This window comes from Macrotis lagotis, chromosome 8 (assembly GCF_037893015.1).
Source record: "Macrotis lagotis isolate mMagLag1 chromosome 8, bilby.v1.9.chrom.fasta, whole genome shotgun sequence".
Classification (NCBI taxonomy): domain Eukaryota; kingdom Metazoa; phylum Chordata; class Mammalia; order Peramelemorphia; family Peramelidae; genus Macrotis; species Macrotis lagotis.
In genome coordinates, this window is record NC_133665.1 from 158,696,857 (window position 1) to 158,715,441 (window position 18,585).

The 18,585-nt window shown below is 36.0% G+C and overlaps 1 protein-coding gene across 2 annotated transcripts in view; it reads left to right on the forward strand.

The window, feature by feature from the left end:
- The window catches only part of PDZRN3 (PDZ domain containing ring finger 3), a 275,866-nt gene that overhangs the window by 29,611 nt on the left and 227,670 nt on the right, over positions 1-18,585 (forward strand). The window lies entirely within an intron of this gene.

Below are 18,585 nucleotides of genomic sequence, written 5' to 3' on the forward strand. Positions count from 1 at the left end.
GCATCCCCTCACTCAAATTCAGTTCATGAGAAAATAAAGGCTTCACCTCCCTAATGTCATGTTCTTCTTCTTCAAGGAAAAAGGACAAAAACAACAACCATATCCTTACCTCTTAACCATCTAGGATTATAAGGTATGGACTAGATTCCCCATCACACCAATGAAGGTAGTGTCCACACTGCTTTTCCCCACAACTGTGAAGTCAGGAGTCTAGTCTCATCACCCTCAAAAAAATATCAGAGTAATTTTTGTTCATTCTGTTGTCATTGTTTGCTTTTTCCTTGTTTTTTTTTTTTTTTTTTTAAGAAGGTAGTTTTAGAATAAAGGACTAGAATATAACTCCTTAATTTTGGGGGGGTGGGTCAGTCTGAAAATCAGGGAACCTATTCTGAAACTACAATTAAAAAAGAGATTAATTATATTATAATAAAGATGAAATTATATTATATTATATTATATTATAAATTAATATATTAATATATTATATTAGGAACCTACCATATACACAGTAATATTATATATTAATATATTCTATTCTATTCTATTCTATTCTATTCTATTCTATTCTATTCTATTATATTATATTAAAGATGAAATTTGTTTCTGTTCAGTTTTACCTGTCAGTGTAAAGTAATAACTTTGTTGAAGAAGGATATGAGATTACTTTGGCATGCCAATTTTAGGAAACTTGTATCCATCTTCCTGATTTCTTTTTTTGTAGCATGAAACTCATGTCAAATAATTTAATCTTGTTTTGCTGGAAGATCTAGAGGACCACCTTTTTCTTTCAAAGCATGCCTAGCAAACTCCTGCAAATTATGAAGTCATTGGCACGTAGCTGCTCTGCATTTCAGTTTTTAAAACTTTCATCTCTAGGTGTTCCTTTACACATTTCTGAGCCTTTTCTTTAAATATGGTATTTAAAATTCAGGTTTTAATTGACTTTTTTTTTTCTCACTTTAGAGGAACATGAAGTGCCTCACTGTTCTTGTTTTCTTTTTGTCTAAGATGTTCTTCAAGGCATATTGAACTAATTGGATTGTCGATGTATAGATGACCCAGAAGAATACTAATTATTCAAATAGGGGAAGTAATTTTGTTAGAGGTAACATTATATTAGGGTTTTGGTTGGGTAGAATCTAAGGGTGCCAAGTCTGGTATTCCAATAAAGGGAGATAAGATTAGACAGTGGAGTCTAGCGATAAACATACAGAATCTTTTGTATTAGCAAGGATTAGGCCTTGAATTTGTACCTTGTGTTGTGGACTGACCTTGTTTGCTCCAGGTTCTGTGGTCTGTGAGCAATTCTCATATGTTAGGGTAACCCCCACTTACCAAGACCTTTTTTGCTGACTCACTGTACAAACCTGGGATAGCAGTAGAACATAGATGCCTATTGATTTGAATGCATTCTATCCTGTTTCCTTTCTCTGATCTCATTTTTTTTTACTATTTACTGAACAGCCCTTTTTAAAATCTTTTTCTTAATCATTTTTATTTAAAGTTTTGAGTTCCAAATGCTATTCTTCCTTTCTTCCTTCTCCAACCCTTCCCTGAGATGGTCAGCAATCAGATATAGGTTATATATTTGCAATTATATATAAAATTTCCATATTTGACATTTCATAGAAGAAGACAAAATGAAAGATTGCGAAACATAGCATACTTCAGTGGTACCAGAATTTATTTCCATATTCTCTAAAGTGAAATGGGGGGGGGTTAGAAATCTTACTCATGATCACCTCACAAAAAACTCCATATAATCTTAAATATTACAAAAAGCAACTTTTGTCTCCTTTAGTTAAATTTTGAAGCCTCTTCTTTGTTTTGACTGTGGAATTTTGGTTCAACTATTCCTTTTCCAGGCATTTTAGAAGTCTGGCTGTTCAGAAATGACTTTTCAACTCTCTTCATATCAATGACATTGATTTAGACTTTATGGTTGGTCTGTTATCTTATCAACTTGAGTACTCATCAGCAATGGTGTTAATCACAAGTCTTTCTATCTCATCTTATACAGTGTGCCCAGGGGCCGTTTTCTTGTTCCACTGTCTCTGTGCCTGGACACATCCTCCTTATGGGTTGTCTTTTGCTTATCTATCATTTTGCATTAGATAACCAATCCAACTCCTTGTTTGGTCATGCAACTCTTAAGTGATTCCATATTAGATATGTTACAAGTGAGTCTCTTTTCCTTGGGATTTTTTTATTTAAGTAATTCTGTCCTCAGTTTTTTTGTGCTTTACCTTCTTCCCCAGAAACCATTAGGGTTAGGTTGAGCATTAGTTTTAGATAGACTCTTTTTTTTTTTAGTTATTTTTTATTTATTTTGCAAGGCAAATGGGGTTAAGTGGCTTGCCCAAGGCCACACAGCTAGGGAATTATTAAGTATCTGAGACCAGATTTGAACCCAGGCACTCCTGACTCCAAGGCTGGTGCTTTATCCACTATGCCACCTAGCCACCCCAGATAGACTCTTTAAAAGGGAAAAAAACAAAACAAAAACAAATTATTGTTTGCCTATTCTGTTCAAGTCATTGAGTGAGATACAAAGAAGCATTAGAATGTTCCTGTCTGCTTGGACACTTTCATTGCCTTGCCTTTTACCTGTCCATCATACCTGAAGGAAAAAATGGAGAGGCTACTTTTGGGCAATAGCCTGGAGAGAATGTAAATACTCTAAGAGCAGGGACTGTCCAATTTTTTTTTCTAGATATCCCTAGCACCTATCATACTGTGTATATGGTAGGTTCCTAATAAATGTTTGAGCATTAGAAAATTGAATTGAATTGAAAGTTCCTGGCTAACCTCTAAGAAGTCCAATAGTGAGTTATTCCAACCCAATTAAATATTATTAATATGATAACATTTTTGTTTAATTTTCAAAGACTGACTCAGGGGTTCTTAATCTTTTTTGTGACATGGACCCTTCTCAGAAGAATGTTTTAAAAGCATAAAATACATAGTCTGCATAATAAGATAATTATGGTGAAATTCAGTTATCAGAATTTTTTTAAAAAGCTCATTGATTTCAGGTTCAGAACCTCTGGGTTAAATGTTATTAAATCTAATGAAGAAAAAACAATAACAAAGTCCTTAATGAATTTCTTCTTCTCTTTTCTTCTTCCTCCCCAATTGGTTTCACTTGGTACACACTCTCTTAATTAATTGATACCAAAGAAACCAGTGGTTTTTTTTAAATAATCAATTGATTCTTACTGATTTGAATATTGGGGCATGTGATATTCCATTGTACTTGTCCCCAAAAAGCAAGAAGCTTAACAGAATTAAAAAATAGTATATCAAACTTCAGAAGGAAATTTATGAGAATTTCCTTAAAACAAGACATAAATCCTCCTGTCCCAAAGTTTGTGACAGTGAAGAATTCCTAAAGAAAGGTATTTCATGCTAAAACTTGTGAACCAGGGTCTTGAAGTTTTTCCTTCAGAGAGGAACCAGGCCTCATTCCTTGACCATTTTAATAAAAGTTCCCAGCAGGTTGACACCGTATAATTTTATGGGAGTTTTTGAATTCATAAAAGCTTTAAAACTATCCTTCCTGGCTATCCCTTAATAGAAAAATATTTAATTAAATCATCCACTAGACTTTGTAAACTCTAGAAAGACGATTAGTAATTATTTTACTTTTCAGTGAGTTTTTCTGACCATTTATTTTTTCCAAAGTAGCCTGGGTGAAATAAAGGCAATCCTTGTGCAAATTCCTTTGGAAGAGGAAAAGACCCCATTCATACTTTAAATAATATGTAGCTTTTAGAAATTAAGGAAATCCCTATGTAAAGGACACTCTGAAATTTTAGATATTTTTCTTTGAATTTGAATGATTTTGAGAACATTAAAGAGTATGTGGCATTAACTTCCATATTGAACTGTATCTTGTAGCCCCTAGGCCCCTATCTTCAATGTTGAGAGTATCAACTCACTGAATCTTTAATCATTCCCTGAGCATAATGCACCATCTCCCCCTCTTCTCCTGACAGCTCTTGTTGACAGCTCCTCTCCCCAATGTCTTCCTGTTCCTCTGACTCTAATTCCTGTTCTTCATCAAGGCTCCCCTTTCCTGTCAACCCCACTGAGTCTTTGGAGGGCTTTGGCATACAAAGCAAGCCTAAAATAGGGATTCCTAACCTTTTTTGGAGTTGTAAAGATAAATCACATTTCTTTGGATTCATTATACCCACACTTTTCCTCCTCAAAGTGATGCCTAGAACATGTTTTACATCTTTAAAATTAAATAAATTCAAATATGCTTCATATATTTTGTAATATCCCATGAGATAATGGGGGAAAACCTTTCTGTGTCCCAGGGCCACAGCTGGGAATCATTGGTCTAAGCACACTTTTTTTCTTCCTGGGTCTCTAGAACTTTTATTTGAGAATTCATTAGCCATCATGCTATGGTTGGCATACTCACCTAAAATATCTGAATGAGGTGTTGAAAGGGAGAGGAAATGATTTGTTGAAAGAGGTTCTCCATTTTAGAGTAGAAGAAAGTTAATTCATTCTCATGTTGTCAGTAGTTTTAGATAGACTCTTTAAAAGGAAAAAAAAAACCCAAATTATTGTTTGCCTATTCTGTGAGTGAGATACAAAGAAGCATTAGAATGTTCCTGTCTTTAACCCTGTTTGCCTTGCAAAAAAAAAAAACCTTAAAAAAAAAAAGAATGTTCCTGTCTTCCTGGACACTATAATCTAGTTACAGAGATAAGACAAATGCTCAGGAAAAGATAATAGTGTGCCAGGTCATAAATGATAAATCCCCCCCCCCCAAAAAAAATGGTTGGGAACTTAAAATCTGGAATTACATTGTAGAGGAGTGTTCACTTTACATTGGATGTAGAAGGGTGCTAGACTTTCAGATTTAATTTTAATAATTAAACTTTCTAACATAAAAATAAGGAAAAATCAATTGCCTTTTCTTCTATTTTGTACTTATTATCATATTGCTGAATCTTAATATTGGAAAAGTCCTCACTGACGAGCTACTCCAGTCATTCTTGTAAAGGAATCCCTTTTATGATCTCTCTGACTTGTAGTCATCACCCTGAATGTACAGTTCTCCAGTGAGGGAGAGTTCACTGTCTCGTGAACAGTCATTTCCTTGTTTGGGGAGCTCTGATTGTTAAGATGTTTTTCTGGGGGGTGGTGGCGCAGTGGATAGAACACCAGTCCTGGAGTTCAAATCCAGCCTCAGACACTTAATAATTACCTAGCTGTGTTGCCTTGGGCAAGCCACTTAACCCCATTGCCTTGCCAAAAAATATATATATTTTTCCAGGTGTCAAGTCAAAAATTGGTTTCTATTCAATTTCATTGATCCCATTTTTCTTCCCTCCCTCCTCCCATACTTTCTCTATCAACATACCTCTTGAAACCCCATTTTATATACTAAGGCCTCAAAGCTTGTCACCATTCTAGTTACCTGACACAATCCTCCTTAACCATAAAAAGAATAGAACATTGTAAAACATGCTGTTTTGTTTTTAAATTGGTTCTTTTTAAAAACTTATTCATTTTATTTTTAATTTGTGGAATAAAACAAGCATTTCCACAATATAGTATATTTAAAAAAAAAAAAAGATGATTGCACATGAAACTTCAGAACTATTATGTACATCTTGCTATTCCTTTTAAATATAAAACAAAGTAATTTTTTTTCTTTTTTTTCCTTCGCTCCCTACCCCCTGCTCTAGAGATGGCTACATTAGATTCACATATGTATATTTTTATAAAATCATTCTATACAAACTTTCATTTATCTCATCTTTCTCTGGATGCAAATAGTGTCTTCCATCATATGTCCTTTGAATGCCAAATGAATGAGTAATTCACTTAAAGGTAAAAAAACTTATGGGATGATTCACGGAATCCAGCTCTAGAGTGGGAAGGGAGGCTTTCTATTTTACTGCACAGCTATAGAAACTGAGGCCACTGAAGGTTAAGTGATGTGTCCAGGGTCATTCCAAGCAAGCATCAAGGACTGGATTTGAACCAAATCCACTAATTCTCCAGAACTAGTGCTCTTTCCATACTCCTCTGCTCTGAAAAGTTTTGCAGACCTTAGAACATGCTATCTGATTTGCTACTGAGACCACTTTCTTTATCTGTTTTCATTTCTAGATTAGCAGGACTTGGAGTCTTTATTAAAGAATATTTACTGCTTCCCAGATTCACAATCATTTTTAATTGAACACATATGCACTAAATTACCACGTAGTTCTCCTATGGCCTGTGAATGAGATGTTTTAAAATTAAACCACAGCAATCCTGCAGTTTCATATCAGATTTTTATAGAGTGCTTGAAGAGAGTCAAAGCACCTTAATGGAAAGGTAGTGTTTTTCTGAAAATGTGAGCTCTCAACCAAACTTTGGCATGCCTCAGTTTGATTTCTGGAAATTTCATACAGCATATCCTCATTACATGTTTTCGTCATGAGAGTGAAGGGGAAGAAATTGTGTTCAAATAAATATGTATTTCCAGATTTGATTCCTCACGTAATGTTGGCTCTCCCATGACTCAGGGACCTGGAAGGGCTTCTGCTTTGAAACATGTACTAGTAGGAGAGGGACTGGTCTGAGTAGCAAATATCCCTCCCAGACAACATTTAGTTTCCATAGTAATCCCTGGAGTAGAAGAACCACTGATAATGCTGATAGCCTAGGACCAGAAATCAAGGTTCAAAATTATTTTATGATGTTCTTATCTCACTGCAAAGAATTCTTTAGTAGTTGGAAATAATACTTCTAGCCTTGCCTGTGATAGTGTTAGGAAATTTAACAATGTTGCTTTACTTTTTTTCTAAATGCATTGGACTTTTTTAGTTGTATAGAAACTTTTTATATAATAAAAATCACTTATTTTGTCTCATAATTTCCTCTCAGTCATTTTTAACCTTTTTCTATGTCCTGGACCATTTTGGTGGTCTGGTAAAGGTGACAAATCTCTATTCAGATTGTTTTTAAGTGCATGCTACATACAGAATATTCCCAAAGCCCTAGTATACTTTTAACCTTCAAAATCTTAAATATGACTCTCTACCTAGAGACTACATATAGAGAGAGACTATACACATATAACACATACACATATGTAGACCCAAATAGATATAGATAATAGACAATATATAGAGTATCACAGATTATATTTATATATAAAGTATCTCTCTATAGACTATAGATTATAGACTATCAAATAGACTGTGTGTGTATTATTTACCTGATTGCATTCCTTTTTTCATCTAATTAAACTCATCAATCTATTTTTCTGTTTTTTTTCTTAGACCAGATTTGCTGTCCCACCCCCACCCCAGTATAATTACTTCTTTCATTATATTCTGTTCTAGGAGTATAAAACTCATTTCTAAACACCCCCCCCATTTCCTTTTTTATTCTTTCTAACTTGTACTTTCATATGAATTTTGGTATTTTGTCTAATTTTCCAAAATATGCTGTTGATATTTTAATCACCATAGCTTTAAATCTACATAGTAATTTGGATAGTATTATCCTTTTTCTTATATCAAATGAGCCTAATCATGAGCATTGGATATTTCTAATTCTGTAGCAAATTGTATTTAATAGCTTAATTCCCAGATTTTTTATAAATTTCATCATTAGCTGACATTTATCTTTTTTATCAGTTTTACTGTTTTATTTTAAATTGAAAATAAATGAATAAGTTGATTATTTGGGAAGTGCTATAAGTTATAAAAGTGATCTTGAGTAATTATTTTGTCATTTTCTTGAGTTTTTTTTAAAACCATCATATCAATTATAATAAAAACTTAGCATCTGATTTCACTAATTTAGGCAGTTCTCATATGAGGAAGGCCTTTTCAGGAATGCAGGTCAGCCCTGATCTTACCATTTAGTTTCAGAGCTGAACTTCTTCCTTTCACTTGTTTAATAGACTAAGTCTTGATCAATCTGGTGAAGCTTACATTCACACAATGAATTCTACTGGCTACATTCCTTCTTGAAGAAAATGCTGCATTTCAGTTAGATATTAGTGAAAATAAAGATCATTTAACTCATTCAAGTTCATAGGACCCTCTGAAATTTATTCATGGGCCCCTTGGAACTCCTTGGACCCCTACATTAAGAACTCTTGTTTTAAAGGCTTAGTTACCTAGAGGACCAAATGGTTGCATGACTTGCCTGGGCTCACATAGCTAGTATGTATCAGAGTCAAGACTTGAACTCAACATTTTTGCTCCCTTTCCACTATGCCAGGGTATATCTCTACCTACATTCTGTCCTCTGATCAAGATATTGCAACATCCTTTATGTAGATATTTATTTTCTTTTTCTTTCTTGCTTCTTTTTTATTTTAAAGAATATAGGCAAGAAATAGTGTGAAAGTCTGTTGAATGATAATTTTGTTTTTAAGGTTGAGAAGTCTGGCTTCTCAGTGGGGTCTCAGTGTTACAGTGACTGAAACCTGAAGAAATGAAATCATAGAGGAAATAAATGGACTAAAAACCTTTCTTGGTTGACTCACATTCAGGAACATTGTCTTTACACAGTTATTTAAAGGAGAAAATCATATGTTGGTTATAGATTACTGTCCATTTTCATCACTTTCTCTCAATTATTTAAATCTAACATAGTCCAGAACTCTTTTTTTTGAAACTTCCAGTGGCAACAGTTGGGTAAACCACTATATTTTGACGAAGAAAATTTCAAAATCGTTTGGAAATATGGCGCTTGCTTAATAGGAGTCTTTGTATGGGGGGAAAAAACCCAAGAGCCTTTAACGTGATATCTGCAAACATTTGCCCACACACTTGGCTTCAGTGTGGATTTGGTTATGAATTATTCATTTGCTGCCCATTACAATTCTGTGGATTAGATTATTTATGACTATATTTTGAATTTAGCTTCAGGTCATTTAGAAGTAGATCAGATAAAATTATAGAAGAAATAAAAGAAAAATCCTGGAATACTAATGGAAAGAATGTTGGATTTTTTTACTTTTTTTCTTTCAAGAGAGCAAAATTTTATTATCTTTTCTGTCATCTTTCCTACTTTGTTGCTTTGCTCCTCCCAGAAAATGTCATAAGTAAAATGTGTATCTGTCAGTTTGACCTCTTAGCTTTAATAGAAAACATAAAGAGATATAAGTATCCCATTATTCTAAGGAATAATGAATGAAATTTGGATGTTTTTTGAATTGCGATCTCTATTCTTTCTCTTAACCTGAGTCCTAATTATTAAATTAATTTAATATTTATTTTGCTTTTGAGTAAAAAATATAAACTGTCCAAAATTATGTGTGCTTTGTTTAGTCATCACAGTTGTTTGAATTGTTTATTGTTGTTCAGTCGTGTTTGGTGATTTGTCCATGGATGATATCACATAGAGTTTTCTTGGCAAAGATTCTAGAGTGGTTTGCTATTTCCTTCTCCATTGGATGAAGGCAGGCAAAGGTTAATTTACTTGCTCAGGGTCACAGAGATAATAAATGTTAAAGAACTGAACTCAGGTCTTCTGACACCAAGCTTAGCATTCTATCCACTGAATCACCTAACTGACTCTGGCAGTTTTTAGTTTTATATAACTGCAAAGAAATATACATTTGAGGAAAGGAAAATATTAGATGTTGACCCTTTCATATCCAATCTTCTCTCATGCAGTTTTGATTAAGCCTTAGGGAATAAAACTAGCTAGAAGAATATGAAAGTAATATCATTTCTTTTCTTGGGAGGTCTGGTCTTTCAGATATTTATCAGGACTTGACTATATTCCTTTTGCAGTAGCTGGGTAAGATTTTGGCTACTTCTTGTAGGAACTGTGGTCTTTAAATTAGTTTTTATAAATTATATTCAGCCTCCTTGTAAATGATACAAAGCCATTTCCCAGTAAAATATTCCTTGGAAATCTGATTCAATTTATTATCCTAAAATGTAAGTCTGATCATGGCATTCCCCCTCCTTAATAACTGCAGTGGGATTACCTCCAAGAGCAAATACAGTTCCCCTGCTTGGTGTTCACCCTCCTGCCTTTCCAGTCTTCTTACACTTTACTCCTCTTCATGTGCTCTTTGATCCAGTGACACTGGCTTTCTGGTCATTCTTTGAAAAAGATATAACATCTCTTGGCTCCCAGCATCCTCTGGATGTCCTCCATGCTTGCAATGCTCTCACTCATCCACTCTGACTACAAAGCTTCCTGGTGTCCTTTAAGTTCTAACTGAAATCCCATCTTCTAGAGAAGCTTTCCCCAAACCCTTGTAATTCCAGTAACTTATTTAGTTCTCTTAATTATTTCCTATTTATTCTGTTTATAGCTTGCTTTGCATAGTTTTGTTTGCATTTTGTCTTCCCCATTAGATTGAAAGCTCCTTAAGGGCAAGGACTTTCTTTTTGTATCACAAGCATTTAACAGATTGCTTCCCTAGCACAGCGCATTAGGCACTTAATGTTGAATTGAAGTTAGACCATGGTTCTGAGTGCAGACAAGTCCCTCATTTGACCTTTCAGGTGATAGCATCTCCCAAGTACCTTGGAGAGCAGAAATGGGAACAATGGATAGATACCATAGGAAATCTGATTTTTGAATTTGGAACTATCCACAAATTCAGTGGGCCACATGGGGACTTTGGGAGGCGGGGGGAGATATTGAATTCTATTGAAGGTCTACATGTTAGTTTTATTATACATATGATTCAAGCTTCAGGTTAGGCTTTGGACTGAATTATCTCCAAGGGTCCTTCCTATTCTATGAATTTTCTATTGCAGAAGAGATCCTGAAACTCCTTGGATTGAGGAGGAGGGGGGAATGGAGTAAATGACCTATAAGGTTCCTTCTTCCTGAAAGAGTTATTCATTCTGTAATTCTGCGCATATCCATGTAATGTGACAAATATTTAAAAATTGTGTACTGTGGGAGAGCCCCAAGTTAAGATTCACAGGTCACTTCTGCCTTGGGAAAACAGGCCAAATGGGTTGGTTTGAAGCCAGTGTTGAAAACATGGCCTCAGATCATAGAATGGTTTGATATATGTATTAGGCAAATGAATACATGCTCATGAACATGTATGCACACACACACACACACACACACACACACACACCCTTTTGATTTCATTTTGTGAGTATAGTGGGAAGATGTATGAACCAGAATTTACACCAGATGCAGGAGGAACATAGGAGACCCTCAAGAAAAGGAAACGCTGTAAGCAAAAACCTAAAACCCAGGCTTCTTTGAAGGTAACCCAGAAGAAATTCTATTTTTTTTTTCTTCAAGAAACAAGATAATATAGCACCAAATTATTGTGGGGTAGAAGGATTTCTGGGTTTGGAATAACACAACTTGGATTTAAATGCAGTCACTTAATCTTTCTAAGCCTCAGTTTCCTCATGAGAGAATTGGACTCAATGGTTCCAGGGATCTTTGAAAAACTAATTACATAAATGAATTTTATATGTTAAGTAACCCATGAATTGTCATTTTAAAGATTTTTTTTCCTCCCTTCAATTACATTAAGATAAAAAGATAAGAAATCTGGTGGTGATTCAGTTTTTGTAAGTCCATTGAGTTTCTTTTTGATTTAAGTACATTTTTATCATGTCAAAATGAGGATCTATCCATGCCTGCCATACTAGGGAATATTTATTATAATCAGTCTCATTGATTCTCTAATCTCTTTAGTACACAAGGAACCCAGCCTATGGCCACCAGCCATTTTTTAGAATTAACCCAGTTATCTTTGAATCCCATGTTTTCATTGTGTGTGAAATTAATACACCCCTTCCTTTTACTACTGCTACTAGTCCTCTTAGACAGCTTAGCCATTTGGTTTCCTTAAGAATTTCTCTGTAAGGTTCAGGAAATGATGCTTTTGTCACAGTTGCTTAATTAAAGAGCTGTCATTGGAGCGATAAACCCCAGTTGAATTGACTCAGACTGTCCCTGGAGTGGAATGCAAATGGAAGCTGGAAATGGAGGTCTTGGGAAAGGTCCTGCCTGCCTTTTGCCACCAGGCCAGCAGTCACAGAAGGTCATTCATATTCAGGAGGAATTAGATGAGGTAGGTGAGCTTGGAAGTGAGAGAAGGCCCAGGGTAGTAAACAGGCTTCTTTTTTTTCTTTTAACTGTTAACTAACTGCTAATAAAATTTAAGGTCCTAGCTTAGGTTGAGCCAGGCTAGAAATTGTAGATAGTAGTTTTTTTCTTTAAGTCATTCCAGTTTTTCTCTTTAGTAAGATGATCTAGACAAAAAAATCACTCCTTCCCCCATCCAATAAACAACTGTGGATCAAAATGAAAAATCAAGTGAAAATTTCCAAATAATTATCTCCCTATAAACTGTCTTTTTTAACATCAAAATTTCTCTCTCTCTCTCTCTCTCTCTCTCTCTCTCTCTCTCTCTCTCTCTCTCTCTCTCTCTCCCTCCCGCCCCCATTTGTCTTTTTTTTAATTCGAGATTTTTGGCCTTGCAAATATCTCAAGTTTACTGCTGAAAATTTTAGCTGAAGCTGAAATTTACCCTTGTTGAATATATTGAGTCTGACCAATGGGGTAAGAAGAGGGGATTGATGTGAATAAATGTAGCTTCTGGTTGGATTCATGGGAATATATGAACTTGGAGGGATTTCTATTTGTGAAGGTGCATTTTTTTAAAAAAAAGAAGAAATACAAAAGGGAATTTCAGACCATTCCGTAAACTTTTGTTACTTTAGCTATAATAATTGATTTGTTTGATGAATTGAATATATAATTCAGATATTGTTTCAATATCAATAATTAAATAACTAGTTTAGATATAATGATTGAAAACACTACTGACCTGGAAATTTTCAGAACTCTTTTGGATTTCATCTGAAGTATATGGGGAATTTTAGAAACTTGTAATTCTTTTGAATACTGGAAGAATTCAACAGCAACATTATTAAGGATTTTTCTTAGATTGTTAATTTCAAGAATTAAAAAAATGAAAGTGTACCATTGTTTCTGTTTATATGGGGAAAACTTGTCATTTCGAAACACAGAAGATACCTGTCACTGTTGAGAAGCAGCTCCTTAGGTTGGTTTATTCAAGGTTAATTGAGAACGAATGACAGAGACATCAACACGATAACGGGAGTAATCTTTAGGATACCCTTAGAGGATTCCCCCCCAAAAAAATACCAAATTTCCTCTTCATTTATCTCTTATTTATTTGCTCTTTCTCTCTCGAAAGTGAAATGAAAATTTTAGATAACTGAATTTTAAAATATAAAGCCATTTCTTCACTAGGAAAAATTTTTTGGCCTTTTCTTGGCTGGTTAAGCAATGAAGATGTTTTTTTAGGAATCAAGGTCACCTACAGAAAAAAAGCAGCAATTCCTCCCATCCAAACCCTTTGGATTTAGGAGGGGAGGGTTGTTTTTGTTGTTGTCCTTGTTATTTCAGCTTTGTAACATAGTAGTTCCTTGATATCAGAGAAGATATTACTGTGGAGGAAACATCTCATTTAGGCCTTTAGGAACATTAGTGGGCCACAAGTGGGCGGCCTTTTGGGGTCTTTTCCTATGCTACACAAAGACAATGTCCCAGTCTTGTCAGTGGGGGGGATAAAGGCGGCTGCCAGTATTGGAAGTGAAAGCAGAAAGCTAATTGTGGATGGTTTAATGTTACAGACCACCTACTTGGATAAGGCTGAAGCTGAAGTTGAACAGAAATAGGGGTTTCCTTCAGAGGAATACTAGAAAGTGACAATAGATACATTTTCTAGCAAACAATCAGTTTTTAAGAGTTCTCAAGAAAAAAAGTCATTTGAGTGGAGCTGAAATCTCATGAGGTCTACAGATGAAATGTATATGGCCCATAATAAAAATGCTACATATCTGCAGTCTTCAGGAAGGGGATGAGCTTTGAATTGGGTTCTTTGTATAAGTGATTTGTTTTTTGTTGAATCAGATTTAATAGCTTAATCCAGTGGAAGAGTACTGGGTTTGAATATAGAGGACTTGGCTTCGGATTTCAGTGCTCCTACCTGTTTCCTGGATGATCTAGGCAGATACTCTTTGGTCCTGGGTTTCCTGTTGTATAAAATTAGAGTTTGGACCGGATGATCTCTGAGGCTCTTTATAACTCCAATTACTGTGAGCCTGCAAATGATCTCACAAATCATGCTGGTTGATTCATCATTTGGCAATGGAGAGGAGGGGGGGGGAATGTTTCTGTATGTAACTAATTCTGTATTGAGACAGAATGAATTCTTTTGACCTAAGTTAACACTCTAAAGTTCTGTTGCCCCACTGTTGTACCACAAACATTTCACTAAGTTATGTTGTTGTTCAGTCATGTCTGACTCTGTGACCCCATTTGGGATTTTTCTTGGCAAAGATAGTGGAGAACTTTGCCATTTCCATCTCTGGCTCATTTTACAGATGAAGAAATAGACAGGATTATCATTTAACAAGGTTAAATGATTTGCCCAAGGTCACATAGCTAGTGAGTCTGGACTTGAACTTGGGTCCTCCTGAAGGACCACTACTTTAACTACGGTTTCACCAAGTTGCTTCAGTCAGTGGTTGGTTATTATAAGGCATGGTGGAGAGAGTGCTAGACTTAGACAAAAACATCTAGTCCATGACCCTGCCATTTATGGTTGGGGAACCCTGGCCAATTCATTCAGTTAGCTTCCTAGTACCTCTTTAGGAAGCTATAGAGGGATGGCTATTTGGCTTGATAGATGTGGTTCCCACTCAGAGAAACCTTTATGTTGTCTTAGTCACAGATTTTAGATATATTTGCCAGCATTCCCATGTCAGGCTTATATAAATGATAGACTGAGTTGGGCCTCTCTGTGTACCACATCTACATATGATTGAAGTCAGCTGTAGCATGGTGAACCTTTAACATGGATGTTCGACCTTGTTACTAGTATTGTAAAAGGCCTGGGATGCATTTAAGTAACGTTGCTGGATCCTGAATGACAACATAACATGTGTTGGTCATGTTTTCAAAATGTTTATGGAAAAAGTGGCAAATGATCCCTTGGCAAATTTATACACCAAATGAGCAGTTTGTTTGGTTTTTTGACCCACTCAAGATGATTGAAAATGGAAACATAATTTTTTCATAAATGGAGTTCTCTTTGTAAAGAAGGATAATTGAATTACTATTAGATTGTTGTTGGTTGGGTTGTTTGTTTGTATGTTTGCTTACATTTGGTGAGGGCACAGGGATATGCTTCCTATATGCCCATCTGTGTCTGTACATTGATGAGTACATTAGATCCTTGTTTGTTTATACCCATGCATTATACCCTCAAATTATTTAATTCATTTTATACTTGTTTCATCTTCTCTCCTCCTCTCTCTCTCTCTCTCTCTCTCTCTCTCTCTCTCTCTCTCTCTCTCTCTCTCTCTCTCTCCCTCTCCCCCCATGTGTGTCTCCCTGTTTCTGTCTATCTCTGTCTCTTTCTGTCTCTGTCTCTCTGTCTGTCTTTCTCTATCTCTCTGTCTCTATGTGTGTTTCTCTCTGCTTTTCTTTGTCTCTCTCTCTTACTCACTTTTGCCTTTTCTCAGTGTGTGTGTGTGTATGTGTGTGTGTGTGTTTCTCCCTCCCCTTCTGTCTTCTACACACACATGCAAACCACAGCATTTTGATGAAATATAAACCAGTTCCTAGCTGTTTTCGAGTGTGCAATGTGGCAGCTCTTGATTGACATAAGAAGACTGTAAATGCCTCTATATTGTATTTCAGGATTAGTTTCAAGCATTTTCATATTGTTGGTGTATATCAAGACACAGTTGGATTCTCTTATTGAAAAGCCAGTCATTGGAGATGGTTTGCACATCCATCGAGGGAAATATTTACTTGGCTCTGTGAGCCAGTCACATATATTGAGGAGAAACAAAATGAACATAGTATAACCTCCCTCTCTCTTGCGCTGTCTGTCCTTGGGCTCTATGCCATCAGGGTTGCCTGGTAGGTGAAACTCCCTCCTAATGAATAAGGCCCTTTTGGTCCTCCAGTAACTAAAGCCCCTTGGAGAAGGTCCAAGCCGGCCCTGCCTTATGCTGAAACCCACTCTGCTGTGAATAGTGTTTTACCAATGTCATTTTGAATGAATAGTGGAAAAGTAATTATGCTGATAGGAAGGAGAATGCAGGTCTCATTAGGACATAGGAAGGGGGGAAAAGTCTGTTTACATATTATGTCTATCATCATAAGTCGATATGGCAGTGTGACCAGATTTGCAGAATGGGAAATGGGATATTATTCTCTTTTTCAGAACCCTAGACAAAACTATTGAAAAGTAACCTATTCCCACAGCAAGGACCAGCCCTATTTTGGAGCAGAATAAATAAATCCCTACTGTGAGCACTTTATCAAAACACAGAAACCTTGTTCTTGCCCTGAAGGTAGGAGGTACCATATAATAAGCAGAGTGATCAGTAGAAGGAGGGAGGAGGGATGTGAGCTCTGAGCTGCCCAACTTTTCTCACTTTAGGCTGGGAACTTTGCCTTCACAACAGCTATTAATGGTCTGAATTCCCTTCTGACTGTAACCCTTTGAGGTGAAACCATAACCTTCTATGTTTATGGAGAGGAGGACTCAGTCTAAATATTATGATGTAAATACATATTTCATACCTAATGATAGTGCCTGCAGAGAAAACGAAACCCCTTGAGGTTCACTGTGGTCTATCTCCGATCTCCATCCCTTCCCAGCTCTTTCTGCTTCTTTTCTCCTCCCCCTTCTCTCTGATCCAACCACACTGGGTTGATTCCCTGATTTGTTTGTTTTCTGATGCACTCTGTTTACATTGTCACCTATACACAGAGTGACCATCTCTCCCAAATCAGGAACCCAGCCTCCCTCTCTCCTCCAAAAAGGGATTCCTCCCAACACAAATAAAGTACAGCAATTTTCTTTTCATTCTTGTATCCCAACACTTAACCAGCAACTCTGAAAGGACAAAAGAAGGATGTTTTACCAAATGCTTCTCAAATGTTCTGAAGGAATTCTTGTACTTTCATAATAATTCTAAATGTTATAATGATAATGATGTCAGCTAGAATTTATATATCTCTTTATGATTTACAAACTATTATATATGTGTATAGGCATATCTTTATCTATAGCTACATATATTACCTCATTTGATTCAGACAAAAACCCTCATTTTTACAGAGTAGGACAATGAGTCTGAGAAAGACCAAGTGACTTGCCCAGGATCACACAGCTTAGAGAGTATAGGAAATGAGTTTTAAACTTAGAATTTCCTGACTCCATGACCATTCTTCTTTTGGCCTTTTGGGTCACCAAGCTGCCATTAACAGTACAAGAGGTATCACGTAAATCTGACATTGGGGGGGTATTTCTGTCTTACATGCTTCACGAACTTTTCAAAATCAGAATACTTTAATATGCAATTGGATTTGTGACACCATCGATGTAGATGTTCTTTCCATTGATCCAAATTACAATGCAACCATGCCTGCTCAGTCTTTGTGGGTCTCATCTATTTTCCCTCCAGTTTACCAGAGGGGATTTGTTCAGTGGTCCAGGGGGCCTTCCTCAATTAGTTCAAGCCCCAAAACACACCAGAGCCTCCTAAATCAAAATAAATGTACACTAGAAGAATATCTGCATTTATTATATGTCAGATGCAGTTGGGCTCTCTGCCCATTGGTCATCTCTCACTCACCACATGATTAGCCTAGCTTCTTTTTCAATCATATGTATCCAGCGGTATCCTCTCTGCTCTTTTTCTTCAGAAGTTTTCGTGTCATATGCTACCCTGTTCATACCACCTGGGTCCATTTTGGTGAGCCTTGCCTTCCCTTCAAATAGTGTAGCCTCAATGACTCATGGGCGGTCCAGCATCACCAGAAGGACATTGCTTTTAAAAAGATGAGATTTTATCCAGTCAGACCTCCTTATCCTCTTCAGTCCTGGGCTCAGCTCATTGTCCCTTTGCAGTGTCTGTCCAAATTGTATATATTGATGGACAAGCACCATAGTTTGTACATCTGGCTGAATATCCCAGGCTTGACAAAAGGCCTTTTTTAGCCACTTGGTCCTTTTTCTGCGTGGATAGTTAGGGCAAGCTCTATTCTTTCCCTGCAACAGTAGAGCCCGTCTTTACCATCAAATAGTTGAATGAAAGTCAGAAACAAGTAAATCCCACTGTTCTTGACCATAGAAAGCATTTGATTGTGAGAGCAAAATTCTTCTTTAACAGCTTTAAGCTGTTTCCATGCATATGATGGAGAGCTACAAGAATATGTCATAGATGCAATAACAGAGATATTTGATCCTCTGATTATTAACATCAATGAAGACATAGCAGGGAGGTACACATATTCATAAAAGGAGTTTATGGCAGAATGGTTTCATATTGAGCAGGAGGTTTTAACAATTTTTGTATCAAGGATTCCTTTAGCAGTCTAGTGAAGTCTGTCAATCCTCTCTCAAAGTAATTTATTAAAATGTCTAAAATAAAATACATAAGATTACAAAGGAAATAGATTTCATTGAAATATAGTCATCAGACTATAGTTTTGAAAAGTTTATGGGCCCCAGGTTAAGCACCCTTTCGTATTAGGAGAATTTCTCTATGTTCC